General features: G+C 42.2%; 1 protein-coding gene across 1 annotated transcript in view; it reads left to right on the plus strand.

The window, feature by feature from the left end:
* BAG5 (BAG cochaperone 5) overlaps positions 1-17,627 on the plus strand; it is a 54,896-nt gene that overhangs the window by 18,682 nt on the left and 18,587 nt on the right. The window lies entirely within an intron of this gene.

The following is a 17,627-nucleotide window of genomic DNA, read 5'->3' on the forward strand; positions in this document are numbered from 1 at the left end:
ACAGTTCATCATTTATTCTCACATGTGGCATGGCATAAAACTGCAGTATCCAGCCAACAAATTCGCACCACAGTCCCAAACCACTTTAGAACAATAAACAAAAAGTTCTACTTTAGTGGATCGACTGCAGTCTGTGTAAAAAAAAAAAAAAAAAAAGTAAGAAAGAAACAGCCGCCCCCCCACCCCCTTTTTTTAATAAAAAAAAAAACTTCTTGTAATTTTCAAATGTGTGATCATTTCCATCAATTACACACAAATATCCATATTGGTAGCACATATTTGTGCAGTACTTCTGTATAATGCTTCCAACAGTGCATTGTAATAGCAATCCTACATCTAACTGCCCCGTCTCAGACCAGCATATACCAGTCGTACATTACAAACTACAACATCTGTAAAGAACAAACCATGATCCTCCCCACCCCCGCCTCAGAAGAAGAAACCCTACTCAACTTTGTTACTGGAGACTCCCACCCACCATCTCATCCCTGTTCCCCTTACTCCCTGCGTGCAATGTATACCCAACACTCCTGTGGGCTTCCTCTTCTGCACTATTCATCCTCTCGAAAGACCATTCCCCCTTGGTCATGTCAGTTTCACCAGCTAGGTGGTGCAACATGTCTGCCCACACCCTAAGGTCTTCCGCTACCTTTTTGTCCGTCCGTACCTGCTTGAGGTGGACCACTTCTTCCAGTGCCCACTCCAACATGTCCTGTCACCATTTGTCTGCTGTGGGTCCCTCGGTGGCCACGCATTATATTGCTACTCGTCCCTTTGGTGGCAGGAGACCCAGCTTTGCAAATCTGTATTGCACCCCCCTCTTTTTGGTCCGGGGGATCATGCCCAAACAAACAAACAGTGCCGCATAGTCAGCTGGATACCTATACCAGTCACTCGCGCCAATGTTCTAGTCACTTCTTTTCAGCCATCAGCAACCTGCACGTCTGTCATGTAGATCAGCGGTTATGTACATCCTGTGTAAATAAATACCAATATGAAGGTGCATAAGGTTAAGTTGAGCGTTACTGGTGATTTCGTGCACCTGAGTACATGCCAGTGCCCTTTCCACATCATTTAGGGGACTTTGCAAGTCTGTATCCCATGCCTGCTGCACCTTGAGCAGTGGCGTTGGTTGATCCTCTGTCAGTGCCAAGTACATTCTGGCAATTAGACGTTGTCCCTGGCCCCCCCTCCAATAGCATCTCCAACGTCTGGGCTACTGATGGTATAATCGGAAAGTCCATCCAGATCTGCATAATTGTGCACGCTATTTGCAAAAATTGCCCTGCCACTATCCCAAAGTTTTAACTGGCCTCTTCAAATGTGATGAACGCCTGTGCTGGCTTGAGGTCCCTCAGTAGGATGCATTCCCTGTCGTCAATTCGCCCAGTGTCATGACATCCTTAATTTGTTGGTACGGCCAGAGCCAGTCCAGTGGGAGAGATCTTCTGAATGTCAGATTGCTGAGCACTCTTCAGTGTGCCCTATCCCATACCACTGCAACCTGCACGCCAGCGGCCTGTCTCTGACCCTGTATTAGTCAGACAGGCAGTGAATCTGCCTCAATCAAGCCACTCAGGAGACACGTTTCCCAGTTGGGCTCACCTGCACACCATTGCGCTGCAGCTGCAACACCATATAGTAAAGCTTTTGATCTGGTGGTCCCAGTCCCCCCTTCTCTCTGCTCAACTTCAGCTCCTCCAAGCGGACCCTGTTTCATCCCCTGGCCCACACTAAGGGAGTTAGGAGTCTGTCCAGTTCCCTGAATATTGAGAGTAGGAATGGATGAAGTGTGTTTTGGAGCACCTAGGGAGCAGGCCCATTTTGGCAGGTGCCACCCACCCCAATATAGAGAGGGGGAACGTGTTCCAAAATGCGATTGAATTTGCAGTATCTGTCCCATATTTACCTGATGATAATGTACCACTGTATCTGTCACTCAAATGCTGAAATGTGCACATTCTCATGCGATTCCCACCTTGGGTAAGTTTGCACTAGGAGTGCCAGTCAAGGCCTCCCACAGACAAAGCACCGTCTTTTGCTTATAGTCTCTGTGACCTGAGAATTTTTCAAAGGCAGCCAATTTGTGGAACAGCAGTGACCTTGATTCCTCTGGCGATATTTGGTGTTGTCAGTGTACATGGATACAACGTGTCATATCCCCTCGTTTTTATGCTCCAAAGTTACAGTATGCAGTGCGGCCAAAGACTCCATAGCTACAGCAAAAAGCAGCGTGGATGGTGGGCACCCTGCCTAGTACCATGCTGTATAGATCATAGTGGCGAGAGTTGTCTCTCTGTGCAGAGCTTTGCCATCAGGCTGGTATACAGAAACCACACCCAGTTCAAGATTTGTGGACCAAATGCCATCCTGGTCAAGACCTCGAACATGTCCCAGCTTAGGCAGTCAAATGCCTTCTCGATGTCTAAGGCCATCAGTGCCTCGCCTCATGGGACATTTCGCACAGAATTGAGGCTATGCCTGAGGGGCCACAGGTTCATCATGATGTTCCACCCTGGAATAAATCTGCACTAGTACTCATGCACTAATGCCCTCATCTTAGGTAGAATGCTGTTTGCAAGCACCCAAGCCAAGATCTTCGTGTCTCCTTTTAACATGGAGAGAAGTCTGTATGAGGCCATTCTGTCAGTCTTTATCCAGCTTCGGCACCATAATAATGATGGCTTCCCGCATGGTTACAGGGAGACTGCTGCCACATACAGCCTCCAGGTGTACTTTCAGGAGGTGATCTGTGAGGATGTCTGGATAGGCCCGATAGAATTTGGGGGGCACTCCATTGCTTCCCGGTGTCTTTCCTGTATCCAGGCCTTTGATTACAAACAACACTTAGCCTAAGGTGACCATAGTTTCCAGGCCTGCCCTGTCGACCGCAAGTGTCTGCAAAGGAATGTCTGCCAGAAACTCCCCATTCCACCCATGATCAGTGTTGGGCGGTCTCGTGGAGAGTTGCCAGAAATGCCGATTTGTTCTATGTTTATGCCCGCCTGCATCACCGCACTTGTCCCATCTGCATATTTGAGGACAAAAATTAGTGGGGGGTGGGAGGGCTCCCATTTTAAGAGCCACTTAAGCATTTGGCACAAGATGTCCCCCTCTGCATGCCCTCTCAGGGCCTCTAAAGAAGTGTGTGCAGCCATCGTATACTATGCAAAGCTATGCTGGGGAGGGCAGCATATACCGGATGTTAAGTTGCCTCAGTTTTAGCTTTACCTCCAAAAGGATTTTTTTTTTCCTGTTGCATTCTTAGTGTAGTTACGGAAAGTTCATACGAACCTGTTCTTAACCCAGACCTCCCACTGTGACTGGGCCCATTTCAGGATAGCGTCTCTGTAGATTAGGATCCGAGCAATCGGGACTCTGGTCTGCTCCCTTGGTGGGAGTCCAGGCTCCAAGGCTCGGCGGCTCTCTATAGAAACAACTGGGAAAGCTTTTCTGATCTGATCGGAGTATTGCCCTGAGCCATCCTTTTAAAAGGTGTCCTGGCGCAGCCCCTCCGCACCTTCAGGGAAGCTGACAAAACCTGAAATTACATTTCCGTACCCTTCCTCCCACATCCTTCATGCAAGAATCCAGATATGCAGCTTTGTGAGAGTGTGTACCGTTGTTCCCAGTCTCCAGTTCTGCTGTGATTCCCCCACCACAGTGCGCTCCGTGACAAGTGAACGCTTATTCACCTTTCACAGTTCTTCCCTTAGTAAATTCACATCTATGGAAACTTCATCTGTTTTTCGTTCCATTATCTGTTGGAGTTGCATAATGGCTGTCAATATCTGACCATTTGAGGCATCATTCAGTGATTGGGGCTGTACTGCACCCTCATTGCGATCAGTCAGCCCCAGGTCCCTGCTCAGCGCATCTGCCCATTTTGGTTCAAAATTTGGACAAAATATCATCTGGTCCTTTGACTCATAGGTTATTTCTGTGTTAGATTATGGACTTATATTGTATCTATTTACATTATGTCTTTTATGTTGATTGGTTGTCTACTGTAGGGGTTTAGTGTTGTATGTTATTTATTATTGTCACCAATTTTTGAAATTAATATTTTCATTATATAAAATTATGAGAACCTACATTGCTTGAGGTTAATAATATATGAATGTATATGGATTGTGGACAGTCTATCACAATTTACTAATTATATAGTCATATTTGACTTTTTTGACTTTTTGGTTATCAATACTTTAGATAGAAAGAAAGAAAAAAAAATTGTTGTGCTCCGCTAGTACATTTTGTTTGGTTCTATTGTTGTGCTTTCCGGTTTTTCAAAGAAAAGACCATATCAGGGCAACAATGTGCATTAGTGTATGAGCACTACCTAACAGCATTTATACTTAGGTAAATTAGGAAATGTGCATTGATACTGTTGCTTAGTGTTGCCAAATTTGTTTTTTTATTATAACTAACGAATCATTTTGTACTTTCTACCCTTTTCAACATTGATTGTTACTGTAATTTTCAAAATGACGACTTTTGAAGATGATAGGGATAACATTTTTCATGAAATGTTTTCACAAAGTTCAAGTGATAGGAATAAATCCCATATAGGGGCTAATCGCCCAGAAGGTATGAAATTGAAATATGTACGTTTGGAAAAATTAAGAAAACAAGAATTGTCTCGGTGGTGTGACGCAACTGTTTTGATAAAATACATCGCAGATAAAAAAGTACCACGAGGTTTGAGAGTAGTCCTATTTCCCTCTTTCGATGATCTCTCGCCGAAACATATGTTAGATTGGGAGCAATCACTCTTTGAAGCATCCAAAGGAATGATGACCATTCTAGTACAACATGCAGAGGAAAAGAGGGAAAGTCTATTGAGGGAAATTAAAGAGCTTGAAACTGAGATCTTAGCCCTCAATCTACCAGAGGTGAAAGAAAAAAATGATAAAATTCTAAAAGACATGTTGGATAAACATCAACTTTACATTAAAAACAAAAAGTTGTCAAAACTACAGAGGGACGACAGGGACTATGAAAATGATAGTCTATACTTTTGCAAAACGATCTGATGATTTTGCTAATAAAGTACATGTCACCAATATACAGGGGCAGGCAGTGACAACAACTAATGGCTCAGATTTCTCTATTACATCGGAGGAATCTGATACAACGAGTATATCAAGTGAAAATTCAAGTAGAATATCTAATGAAGATCAGGTGGCGTCCACTAGTTTTTTACGAGAGGCAAAAAGATACAGATTAGGCAACCAAAGGAATTTTCACAACCAGCCACGTCCCAATCAAAGAAGAGAACCCGTAGAGGAAAAAGGAGAGGGAGACAACAAGGGACAAACAGGCTCAGGTGTGCAAACCAGGGCAGCCAGGAACAAAATAAAAAACAACTGACTCTAACAGAATTGTCAACAGTTATTGACAATCATGATTGCAATGATATCTCTATTGCGAATCTATCTGACTGTATATTAACTGATGAACAAATAAAAGTATTACGTAAAGGATTAGGTTTCTGTGTGTCCAGTTTTTGCAATATGACACAAATACATATAGATATGTTCAAATTTTTACCACAACTCAAACTCAAACAATATTTTGCCATTAGAACTGGCATACAGAATACAGATACATCTCACACTACTGTCGGTTCCTATTCCATAAGAGATATTATGGATATTGAACTTTTATTAACTTTGGACAACATGAATCAAGATATTTTTAATAGAAAGAAACTATTAGAAGATCTCAAAGTTGCACAAGATTTGACACTAAATAGTGGCCTCAAGCCAAAGTCTTTGTTCATTCCTAGTCTACCAAGTAACAACGTGATAGACACCTTTGGCAAAATGGTCAAAGAGGATCTATATAGATTGGAAAATCAAATTACGAAAGGTCAATGTCACAAATCACATAATCTGACTCTTAAACAAAAATCAGCTTTAAAAGAACTTAGCGATAATCAAAACATAGTTATCAAAGAGGCGGATAAAGGAGGCAATATTGTTATCCTTAATAGGACAGATTATGTTTAGGAAATAGACAGACAGCTTATGGATAGTGTTGCATATACTAAACCACAGACTAATCCCTTACAAAGGATCATAATAAACTTAGAAAGATGGTTACGAGTGTGGCAGGAAGAGGGTTTGATTTCCGATTCGGAATTCAAATACATAATTAACCCACACCCCACATCACCATGTATTTACATCTTACCGAAAGTACATAAAAGTAGAACGTCACCTCCCGGTAGACCCATCATATCAGGAATAGGGGCACCTACTGAAAGACTTTCCAAATTTATCGATAGTTACTTGCAACCTGTTTTAAGAATATACCCTCGTATCTACAAGATACAAAAGATGTTGTTGCAAAATTAGAGGATTATAGTGTGGACAACAGGAATGATCTGGGTTACACTAGATGTTACCTCACTATATACTTGTATACCTAAGGATAAGGGATTGCAAGCAGTATGTAATTTTTTATCAGGAAGATCAGCATCATACTATGAACATACAGAGATGCTATTACACATGATAGAATTCACACTAGACAATAATGTCTTCATACATGAAGGACAGTGGTTCAAACAAGCGCAAGGAGTTGCTATGGGGTCTAGATTTTCCCCATCGTATGCAAACTTGTATATGGGTTGGTTTGAACAAATCCATATTTGGAAGAACGGTCCCCCACATCTGACGGAAAATATCTTTTTTGGGGGAGGTATATTGATGATGTTATCATGATTTGGACTGGATCGGAACAACAACTAGTGGAATTTTGTAATCATTTGTATTTGAATATGTACAATATACAAATGACTTATGAATATAGTAAGGAAAATATGTTTCCTGGATTTGAACATATTCATCAAAGATAACATGATACACACCAAAATGTACCGTAAACCAACAGCTTGCAATGCAATATTGCATGCGGAGAGTGCTCATCATAAAACTCAGATCTCAGCTATTCCTCTTGGGGAAATGACTAGACTCAAGAGGAACTGTAGTGAGCCAAATACATGCAATATGGAATTAGACATTTTGGAAAAAAGATTCCTACAAAGGGGATATTCCAAACAAACTATTGATGTAGCAAGAAACAAAATCAATAGGACATGTAGGACAAACTTCCTGAATAGACATAGCACATCTCCGAAAAGGTCCAAGGGCACAATGGTGAGTTTCTGTACGGAGTATAGTCAGAATAGCCATAATATACATCGTATTCTACAAAAACATTGGAACATATTACAAATGGACAATACACTAGCAAAAATATTACCTAAAAGACCGAGAATGATCCACAAAAGGGGCAAAACAATTAGAAATGTAATATGTAAAAGTTATTTGCCACCTTTAAGGGAAGAAACACCGACATGGTTACCAGGCAAAGTCAATGGTTTTTACAAATGTGGTCATTGTAATATGTGTGGTTTCACAATGCATAAAACCCTGGAATTTGAGCACAATGGAAGTGGACCACATAAAATTACCACCTTTATAAATTGTAACACCAAATTCACTGTGTATATTTTGGAATGCGAATGTGGCCAGATTTACGTGGGAAGTACTATCAGGCCCTTGAAAGAACGCATTCAGGAACACATCTGTGCCCTGCGAAACAATGACACAATCTCACCATTAGTCCGACACATGAACATCAAACATCCAGGGAGAGAAATTCCTTCGATTAAATACATTGGAATTTATCATACCCCTGTTAACCCTAGAGGAGGTAATAGAACATTGGAGCTAAGAAAAAATGAGGCGAAATGGATTATCAGGTTAAGAACTATAGAAATGGGGATGAATATTGATGATGAACTATATCATTTTTTACAATGTATACATGATTGTGGATTATAAGATATGTTTTCTTTTTATTACCAATACATCTCTTTACAGGCTGATAATACATTGGGATCAGTGGTTTGTTGTGCCTATATGTTTAACTGATGTATACTCACATACTATGGTGATGGATGCCTCTCTTTGAGCGATATTGGATATCTCCTGTCTGACGAATCACTTTTTATCATATATAACTTTCTATGATAATGTGCACATATTGGACTAATATGTATACGATCTTTTTTCCAGTTCCTCCTTTCTCCTTCCTATCATTCAGAGTCTCGTTGGTTACCTTATTCTGTCCATACATTGAGGATGGTATATTACCTACACGGAAGATTTTTCAATTTAGGTTTATTTAATTCTAAAGATCAGAGTATTTGATAAGAGCTTCACTCGTTGGCCCAATATACTTGTATATATTCCGCCTGATGATTAGTATGTATTAATGAGGTTTTCTGACAATAGGACAACAGGTCTGAGTAATAGGAAAACTAACTATTCTAAGATTGCCGCCATGTTCGCGATGTTTGTATTGGGCCCTTTTCTCTTTCTACTATAAGAATATTCTAATTGTGGGTTTGAAACTCAGGGTCGGCATTGGCTAAATTGCCGACACCAACCAGATTTAAGAAGACATCCGTGCTCTCTTCAATGCACACACCTTCGTTGGTATTGCAACAAAGCAACACGGGACGCGGATTGCTATTATGCGGACGTTACGAGGATACAGGTTAGTTTTGAAGGCGTTACGGCTAGCTTGCCTTGGGGATGCCCCATTGATTTTCATTACTCATTGGCCACATAGTTATGTGGGACATTCCTGTTTTATACTATCATGGAGAAGACATATTCTTTTGGATATGGTTTTCTGACTTTATTATACCTTTGATATTGATTCAGATTTGAATATTCTCTCTCATATCATGACTTTATTTAATATCGGCAATACATTTTCTTATGTGATTTTCTATTTGTGGCCTGACATTGTTATGGCCAAGCACTCTGAACAACATATAGAGGTTAGATTCATTTGTGACGTGATGTATCTATATGGAGTTAAATTGTGCTTTGTAGGGAACCAGGTTTCATGTTATCGTGACGGTTTAGATATTTTGCTTAGATTGGATTACGGTTCCTTTGATAAGAAGGATATGATAAATAAAGGACATAATATGGCCTGTATCAGCTACTAATATGTGCATACATGTTCTTCTCATTTATTTGTAGGACCAACTATAAGCTGATGAACTAAAATTATATTATAAAATAAAAAAATTAAAAAAATGAAACTCAGTTGCGGTTTTTTTGTACAATGAGAACAAGCTTAGTGCGGACAATACCAAGGTTAGTGGGGTACCAGATTTTGAATATAGGTAACACATATGGTCTACATTTTGACAGTTGATGATTGGATCTCTTACCCTGTTTCTCTGTCATTTAGAGATTTGAATATCATTTGGAGATACAAGTGGTAAATGGAGAGATTAAGGTACTTTCCCTTCAAAACTCTTTTTGGGGGTTATATAGGTCTCTCTTTTATACTTAAAAATAGTGACTCGCCTTCACATTCATATCAAATTTCATCCCTATCCCTCATACTTACTATATAATTTTATTAATCTCAAAGACTAATTTGGGATGTAGGTTCTCCATGGCACTTTTTCTATTTCCAACACACTTTTGGTGCAGGTTGACTAACTGTGATCCTTTCTTTAGTCTTTGGAGTTGTTTTTCAGATTTTGTATTTTTAAATTATTAATGTAATATTTTTGAATTATGATTTGTCAGCCTTGAAGGAGTCCAATGTGTGGACGAAACACGTGTCGGCTGATGTTACATGTGGATTCGACAAAATATCATCCGGTCCTTTGACTCATAGTTTATTTCTGTGTTAGATTATGGATTTATATTGTATCTATTTACAATATGTCTTTTATGTTGACTGGTTGTCTACTGTAGGGGTTTAGTGTTGTATGTTATTTATTATTGTCACCAATTTTTGAAATAAATATTTTCATTATATAAAATTATGAGAACCTACATTGCTTGAGGTTAATAATATATGAATGTATATGGATAGTGGACAGTATCACAATTTACTAATTATATAGTCATATTTGACTTTTTGATTATCAATACTTTAGATAGAAAGAAAGAAAAGAAATAGTTGTGCTCCGCTAGTACATTTTGTTTGGTTCCATTTTGGTTCACTAACCTGTGCGCGGGGCTCTGTCGTGACCCATTACCAGCGTCACCCTCTGTGGCAGGGGCTATACACCCCTCAGCGGCACCCAAGTCCGAGCAACAGAGATACAAGCTCAGGGGGAAGGACGCAAAGACTCTCTCACATTAAAAACAGCTCATCTGAAGAAGCTTTGATAAAACTGTCATGGAATATGGAAATTATCTACATCCGCCTTGGAGAGATGTGGACCCATCAGGATGCCCTCACACAGAAGTTGTTTAAAATTGATCAATGTTCTCCAGCACAAATCTTCCTTTTCTGTCTCTCATCTAAGGTTTACGATCTGGAGAATTAATCGCGTAAAAAAAACAACCTCAGAGTTTTGGGGATCCTGAAGGGGTCAGAAAGAGACTATCTTAGAGGCTATGTCACCTGTGTTTTCAGAGAATCTTTTTCTCCACTAAGCAAATGGAGCATGGACAGTAATAGCCACACATTCTTTCTTTTTCTTCTTTTTTTTTTCTATGTCCGTAGCCACCCCAAGACATTTGCATTCATACATTCTGCAGTGAGCCAAATAGAAAATACTTAGGGCCAACTGGGCTCCAGTACCTCTTAGTCCCCAGAGCGCCATAAACCACCCCAGAAATGGATGGCATAACAATAGGAAGAATCACCTCTTGAGTGCCCTCCCATCCAGGAGCCCGCAGGCACCTTTACGATGTCACCTCAGCAGTCACTAACACATGTGATCCCTCTGACATCTGAGCAGGCAATAAGTCAGTTTACGTGCTGCCCAGAGAATAACAAATAGTGAAGACAGAAAAAAATAATACATTCCACACAATACCAAGCCCTACCTGTAGGGCCAAGTCCTTGTTGCATCCCCCTCAATTGAGAACAGCAAATAAACATTGCTGCATTAAGGAGTCACAGTATGTAGGTGGTCCTAACAGTTGCTTAATATGTGGGAGTGGAGAGGTGGATAGTCCAGATATGAATTGCCCTCGCTACCCTGCTAAAACCCCCTATGTCTCTACCAGCTTAAGCCCTCCGGTGGCCTGGTTTCGGGTCTGCTCCCTGTGTCCTCGTCACCTCCTTGAGACGTCTGCATTCCTCAGAGTCCTCCTTGCCTACAACAGCCTTACCGTCTCTAGGATGTGCACCTGGCAGTTCCTTTGGTACAGTGTACATACAGGTGTCATCTAAATTGTCTAATTAGTATAGCAATCTCTACAGGTTCTTAATATTCCCACGTCCAGCCATCCATTGTCATCAGCATTTCACAGGCTGTAGCAAGCTGTACTGTATTTCACTTCGTTTCCTCAGTTAGAGCATAGTGCCAAGAATCCTTTCCTCTATAGGTTGGTTTCAAAGGGAAAAGCAGATAGGAATAGACTTTGAGTGTTGTCATTAGTGTATAGCCGGTGTTTGGTTGCAGCCAAGATTTGCTGGTGTCGTAGAAGCGAAGCCAAGATTTGTTAAAGGCAGGAGTGCAAAGGCTGGAGGAGTGAACGCATCATATGAGTTCTCTGGAATTCCAAGGGAGATTTGAATGTGACATTAAGGCGGGACGGGAGCCATTTGCAAAGAAATTTCACCATATTGTCCTCGTTCATGTTTTCTGGAACCCTGGAGATCCTCCCATTGTTCCTTTGCCCCTCTTCTTCAGACTGAACCCCCCACTTGGATTCCATGTCCATCACTCTTTGTTCTGGAGTGTTCAGTTTAGATTGGAAGTTGTTTCTCCTCCGAGGGACTTTACTTCATAATTTGTGTTCGATACAGTGTCTGTTAAAGCTTTTATGGGAATTTTAATGTCCTCCAGCTCCTTTAACAGTGTGGCCAATTTGATATCTGACACCGCCGTCATTGCCTCAGCTATAGTGTCCATTTGGATTTTAGCTTTCCTTTTCCCTGCCACTGCTTCTGAGAATGTTAACTGCCTGGTGTGCTCAGGTTTCCAATGAGTCCCTAGCACCTACAAGGTTTTGATCAGGACCAGAGCAGAGAACTTACCCCCTTGACTGGGGTCCACAAGGAAGCACAGAGTCCCAGACCACATTTCACTTCTGCATCATGAGGCTGTGGCCCAGCCTGGGACAGTACATGTGGTACAGGGCCTCGGCTGTACTAGGATACTAGTAGGTAGGAGTCAATCCTGCGGTCCTGGTGAAAGGTGATGAGGCATGAGATGGCCCACTCCAAAATGCCAGCTAACTGAGATGCAGTTATGAGGCGTTCAGCCTCTGACAAGAGGAGGGTCAACTTCTGAGAGGCTGCAACACCTCACACCATATGCCTGTCCATTGCCCCGTCCATTCTCACAGATTTTGTAGCTCATGGATGTGATATGGGCCGTTGTCCATACCAATCTACAGACCCAGCAACAAGCCCAAAATTGCTGCTCAGCCTGTATGTGGGGTATTGTTTAATGTTTCCCACAAAAGGGACTTTTCTTAACCTTCCTCTTTCTCCACGCCCCTCTCAGATTCAACATTCTCTCCGCTGTTGTTGACGTTCTTCCATGCCCCCGAGGGTGGAACAGGTCTGGTCTGCACTGCTTCCGAAGCAGAAGGTCCTTGTGCATCTGTTTTTTGCCGTGGACTCGGGCCTCTGCCGCTTACCTAGGTACACTGCCCCCGTCTCGCTTGTTATCGGTGGAGCTGCGGTCAGGTGCGCATCCCCTCAAGCCTGAGACCCTGATACTACTGAACTTCTGTCATGGGCATCCTGCCTCTACCATTACGTCCCTAAGCGGACGCTCACGGCTGCTACCACAGTCCCCTCAAATCCTAGATGAAATGGCCAGGGGGAGAGGGAGGACACATGGATTACGTGAGCAGAGTGAGATCCAGGGCAGTTATTGATAACTATCCCGCCTGTGTCACTGCAGTTTCATTGTTGGTAGCTAGTAAATGGGGTGCCTCTGGCCTGTGCGCATCTCAAGAGCTTCCACTCAATGCTGTTGTGCTTGCTGACATCCAGCTACTGCCCCCTCCTACCCACCTACAGACTTTTTCACATGACTTCTATATGTTGGATGGTACTTTTTCTTTACCAAAAAAAATATTTTTTTGTATGTGTTATTTGTTAGATTAGATTTATCTACTGTTTGAAATTGGTGAGGACCATATGAAGGTCAGATATATCTTAATCTAAAACCAAAGATTCTTCAGAGGGTCTACTTTGCTTTCACGTTAGTGTAGGTGTGAGTCTTGTTAGGAAGGATCTTTTCCAAGAGGTTAAGCTTTCATGCTGTGGGGAATGCCTAAAAACTCAGAATATCTGAGTATGGAACTGTTTATGAAAGAATGTCTTAGAGAGGCTTTGAATCTTGTATACCTCTTGAAATTATTCATATTTCTAGGGTTTGGCCCAAAGACCTACATTTGTGGGGGTGGGTGGGGAGCGAATGGGTCCTCTGTTTACCAAAGGCAGTCCTATTCACCTTTGTTCCAGTATTCTCCTTACCTCCACAGATCATTTCACTGCAGGGTGTTAAGAGAACCAGCTTCCTGCATGTGCAGATGGGAGTTAAAACACAGGTTTGATTTACTTCAGTGCCTCCATCAATTGAGGCCGTCCAAGCTTCCCTTCCAGGCCCCCACAATAGCGAATGTGGAACAGTACCCTACCCTACCCTAGCCTAGCCCCACTGTTTCTCCTTTTATCTGGTTGTTTCTGAATCCCTGCAGATTCCTTTCTTTTTATATGAGGCAGAATGTATTTGAGGCAATGGAGGTTCCCCACATTTTTATACTTGTGCTCTGGAAGCCAGTAGCATTCTCCACCAGCTTGCTTCTTGCGGGCAGATACCAGTGCGGAGTGTGTTTCACCCTGCTTGTCCTGCCTGCTGCAGCTCATCAGTGGGCTTCTTTACCTAGGTTGCCACCAAGTGTACTTCTCCTTACTCCCTCCCAGCAGCAGGGTCTGGTGCTTCCCTATGATCTTTCTGCTCTCGCTCCATTTCCCTAAAGCTCACCTTCAGCCTTGTGCATTGTCCAATCTCCTGTCATGTATTCTGTACCATTCCCAGCATTGCTTCTTTGTAGCAGATTTCTTCACCTCCCATCATCTTCTTGCTGTGGGTTGGGGAAGCTTGTTTCTAGCACTTCTGAAAGCACACTCTGGCACCTAGATTCAATTCAAAATAGTGACTGGCACTCATACTTTGTCATGCTGTTCACTTGCTGCACTCTGTGTTGGCTTCCTTTCTCAGCCAAGGTTAAAGCTTTTATGCTTGGTCAGCAAGGGTATCTTTGCTTCTGTTCCTTTTCACATCTTTTGCTTCTGTTCCTTTTCGCATCTTTTGCTTCAGTGCCGGTGATACGTTGGTGCTTGGGTTCTGTTGTCAATGACTTGGACACTGCTCAGTCTGTGTTTTGCACCTTCGCTATTGAAAGGCCTTGAAAATGTCAGTTTTTTCTTCCTTTCTCTGAGTAGCCCCTCACAATGATTGCTAATGTCTTTCAGTCCTCTGTTACTGACAAGACCCCTTTTTGTGTATGCCAGACTGGAAATAATAAATTACAATGTAGCCAGTGACTCCCCCCGAATTCTTTCTTTGCTCAAGCCTGGCCTCCAGAAAGCAGTGAACTGCTTTGCGTAGTTAAGGTGGGTACCCAACATGGTCCACTGAATCAGGATTACAGTCACATAAAGATGAAATAATCAAGGAGACATGACTGGGGGCAAGTGCCAAATAGTTATGGTACATATATCAGAGAAATATTTTTTGTGTTCGGGTAAATAAATGACACAAAAGAAGAACAATTTGAGAAATTATAATGCTGCACAAAGAGGTTATATTTATGGGTTTTGCAGAGAAATGCATCTACCCAATCGAGACAATTCTTTTTAAGAAGACAGCAGGTTGCAGGAGATGGGTGGATCATGTCCACAATAGGTAGAAAATTGCAAAATAGAAAGGACCATGGATCCTTCTTGGAAAATGGAGACAATATGAGACGTGTGTGTGTGTGTGTGTGTGTGTGTTAGCCTGGTAGCCTAATAGAGGTTTAATGGTATTTTATTGTGATGCTTAGCTGGAAGAGAAGGGTTTCATTTTCAGTAGGAAATACAATCCCTTAAAAAGGAGAACATTTGTTTACATGGGATTTATTTTGAAGTACACAGCAAAAGCTAATTATGAAATTTTTTAGATAAGATATGACTGATTAATGTCTGGTACTGATGCCCCCTATGGTATGGTTAGGTGTTGTTGGGAAGTTGATGTATTGTGATGTAGTGATAAAGAGTGGCCTATGGTTCCATATATTGAGCAGACTAAGTACAAGGATGGTGAAATTCTTTAGAAGATGATGATTATGATGGAGGAAGTGGAATCCTGAGGTCTTCATTAGGACAAGTTGCTGCCATTCAAAAAGGAGTGGGAATGTTATGTTGATTTGTATAGGGCACTAATCACCCTATAGAGTATCCAGGTGCTTGGGCAGGACTGTAGGTGTGTGGTCCCCAAGCTGCTTATGTGAAGAGCCAGGTCTTCAGCTTCTTGTGGAACTCACGAAGTGGGGAGAAGGCTCTGTTGTGTTGAAGGAGGTTGTTCCATGTCTTGGGTGCGATCTAGGAGAACGAGCAGCTTCCAGTTTTGCTTTTGTGGATGCCGGGATTGTGTGAGAGTGAGTCGGAGCATTGGTGAAAGTGTATGTGGCTGTTCAGCTATTCTGGCCCTGTGCTGTGTAGGGACTTATATGTGTGCGTGAGAAGTTTGAATTGGCTGTGCTTCTGAATCTGGAGCCACTGAAGCTTCCTAAGGTGCAGTGTGAGGTGCATGTGGCTTGAGAGGTCAAATATAAGTTTTGAGGCAGTGTTCTGGATTTTCTGTAGTCTGTGTAGGAGTTTGGAGATTGTGGTGTACAGTGTTGGTGTAGTCCAGCTGGCTGGTGATGAGTGCTTGTGTGACGGTCCGTCTGGTGTTGTGAAGCAACCATTTGAAGATCTTTTGCAGCAAGCGTACGATGTAGAAGGAGCAGGTGCACACTGCATTGACTTGAGCCGTCATGGTGAGCTTGTTGTCTAGGATGAAACCTAGATTTATTGCGTGATATTTCTAGCTCTGATGGTCCCATGAGTTGGAGTCCCATGGGGACTTTTATTTAATTATTTTTGGAGTTGAGCTTCTGGCAATTGTTTAGCATCCAGTTTGCTACCGTGGTCATGCAGCTGGTGAAGTTGATTCTGGTGATAGTTGTCTTATTTGTCAGGGAAAGGATGAGTCGTGTCTTCGGTGTAGATGACATCCCTCTCCGATCCTCGTGTGTACGGAGAGAGGGTGTTAAAGGTGTGTTGGCTAACAGCCTCTATAAATACAGTCAGTTGCAGCTGCGCTAAAAGGCAGGATTCGGCTATGTCAGTAATGCAGAATTTCCTGTTTCTATAAGAGCTTCTATTGTAGCATAACTGTTGAATAGCTACTGCCGTGCCCAGAATTTTGTGAGGGAGGGCAGCTAAAAATGGGGCAGTGATTTGATAGTTCATCAGGTTCGGGTGTGGTGTTTTTTTTATTTTTTTATGTAAAGAAGGTCCAAGATCAGTGGGTTTTCTGTGAATTGAAACATTTTCCAGGAGAGAGGGACGTGTTGACAATATTAAGGAGAGCGAGAATAGGTTCTCTACAGAGAGTACAATGATTAAGGGTTGTAGAATGTCATCCGGAGAGATGGCCTTGAGAGTACTTAGGATGTTAAACAGACCACCTCGGGTGAGCAGCACTAAAGATATGGTTAAGTACATATATCACCTGCTGGCAAAGAGATTGTCAGAGAGGTTTTTGGCAGTGTTTAATTGATGTTGGTAGTTGCAAGTGGTCAGCACTCTTAGTCTCTTTTGGAGACTTGGACTTTTTTCTATCATAGGATTTTCACCAAGGGCACAGCTGCCACCTGTTGGGTACATGACAGCAAAAGGCAGTTGCCCTCTGTGTGATCACCACAGGTAAATCAATGAAGCAAGTTATAATTGTACCTCCTTTGGGTCTGGGCATAAGGTCCAGCAAATTTGCTTGGGGGTGTGTCTTGCCATCAAGTACATCCGTTTCTGGATCAAGCCTCTCACCTGTGTCCAGAATTGATTCAGCAATGGGTATTGCCTCACCATATGATAGAGGCCTCGGGCACAAGCTTTGGGGCAGTCGCTTGTCAGTGAGGATGCATTTTATGCAATCCGGCAGGTGCAAGGTATATTTGGTGAACATAATTGAACTGAGTCCACTTCAAACAGGAATTCCCGGCACCTTCTGTATATGTCTAAATATAGCTCCCCATCCCGACTCCAGTAATTCAACCTCCCACCCCAATCCCAGTCATAAAACATGCAAGTCAAGCCTTATGGATTGACAAATGTTGGCTATCATGCACCAGGAAGTGTACCCTGTCTCTTCAGGTCTTTTATTTGCTGTTTGCTTGTAGAGTAAGCCCCTATATCACGTTTTCAAGCCTGTTACACTTTTGGCTAACCTTTTCTGACCTTCTATTATAAAAACGTAAATCAGTGCCCAACACATCTGTCTTGGTTTTTAGTTAATCCCACGTGGGGGTGATAGCGTTTAGGATCAGATCCAGTTTGCAGACTCCAACTTC

This window comes from Pleurodeles waltl, chromosome 9 (genome assembly GCF_031143425.1).
Source record: "Pleurodeles waltl isolate 20211129_DDA chromosome 9, aPleWal1.hap1.20221129, whole genome shotgun sequence".
Classification (NCBI taxonomy): Eukaryota; Metazoa; Chordata; class Amphibia; order Caudata; family Salamandridae; genus Pleurodeles; species Pleurodeles waltl.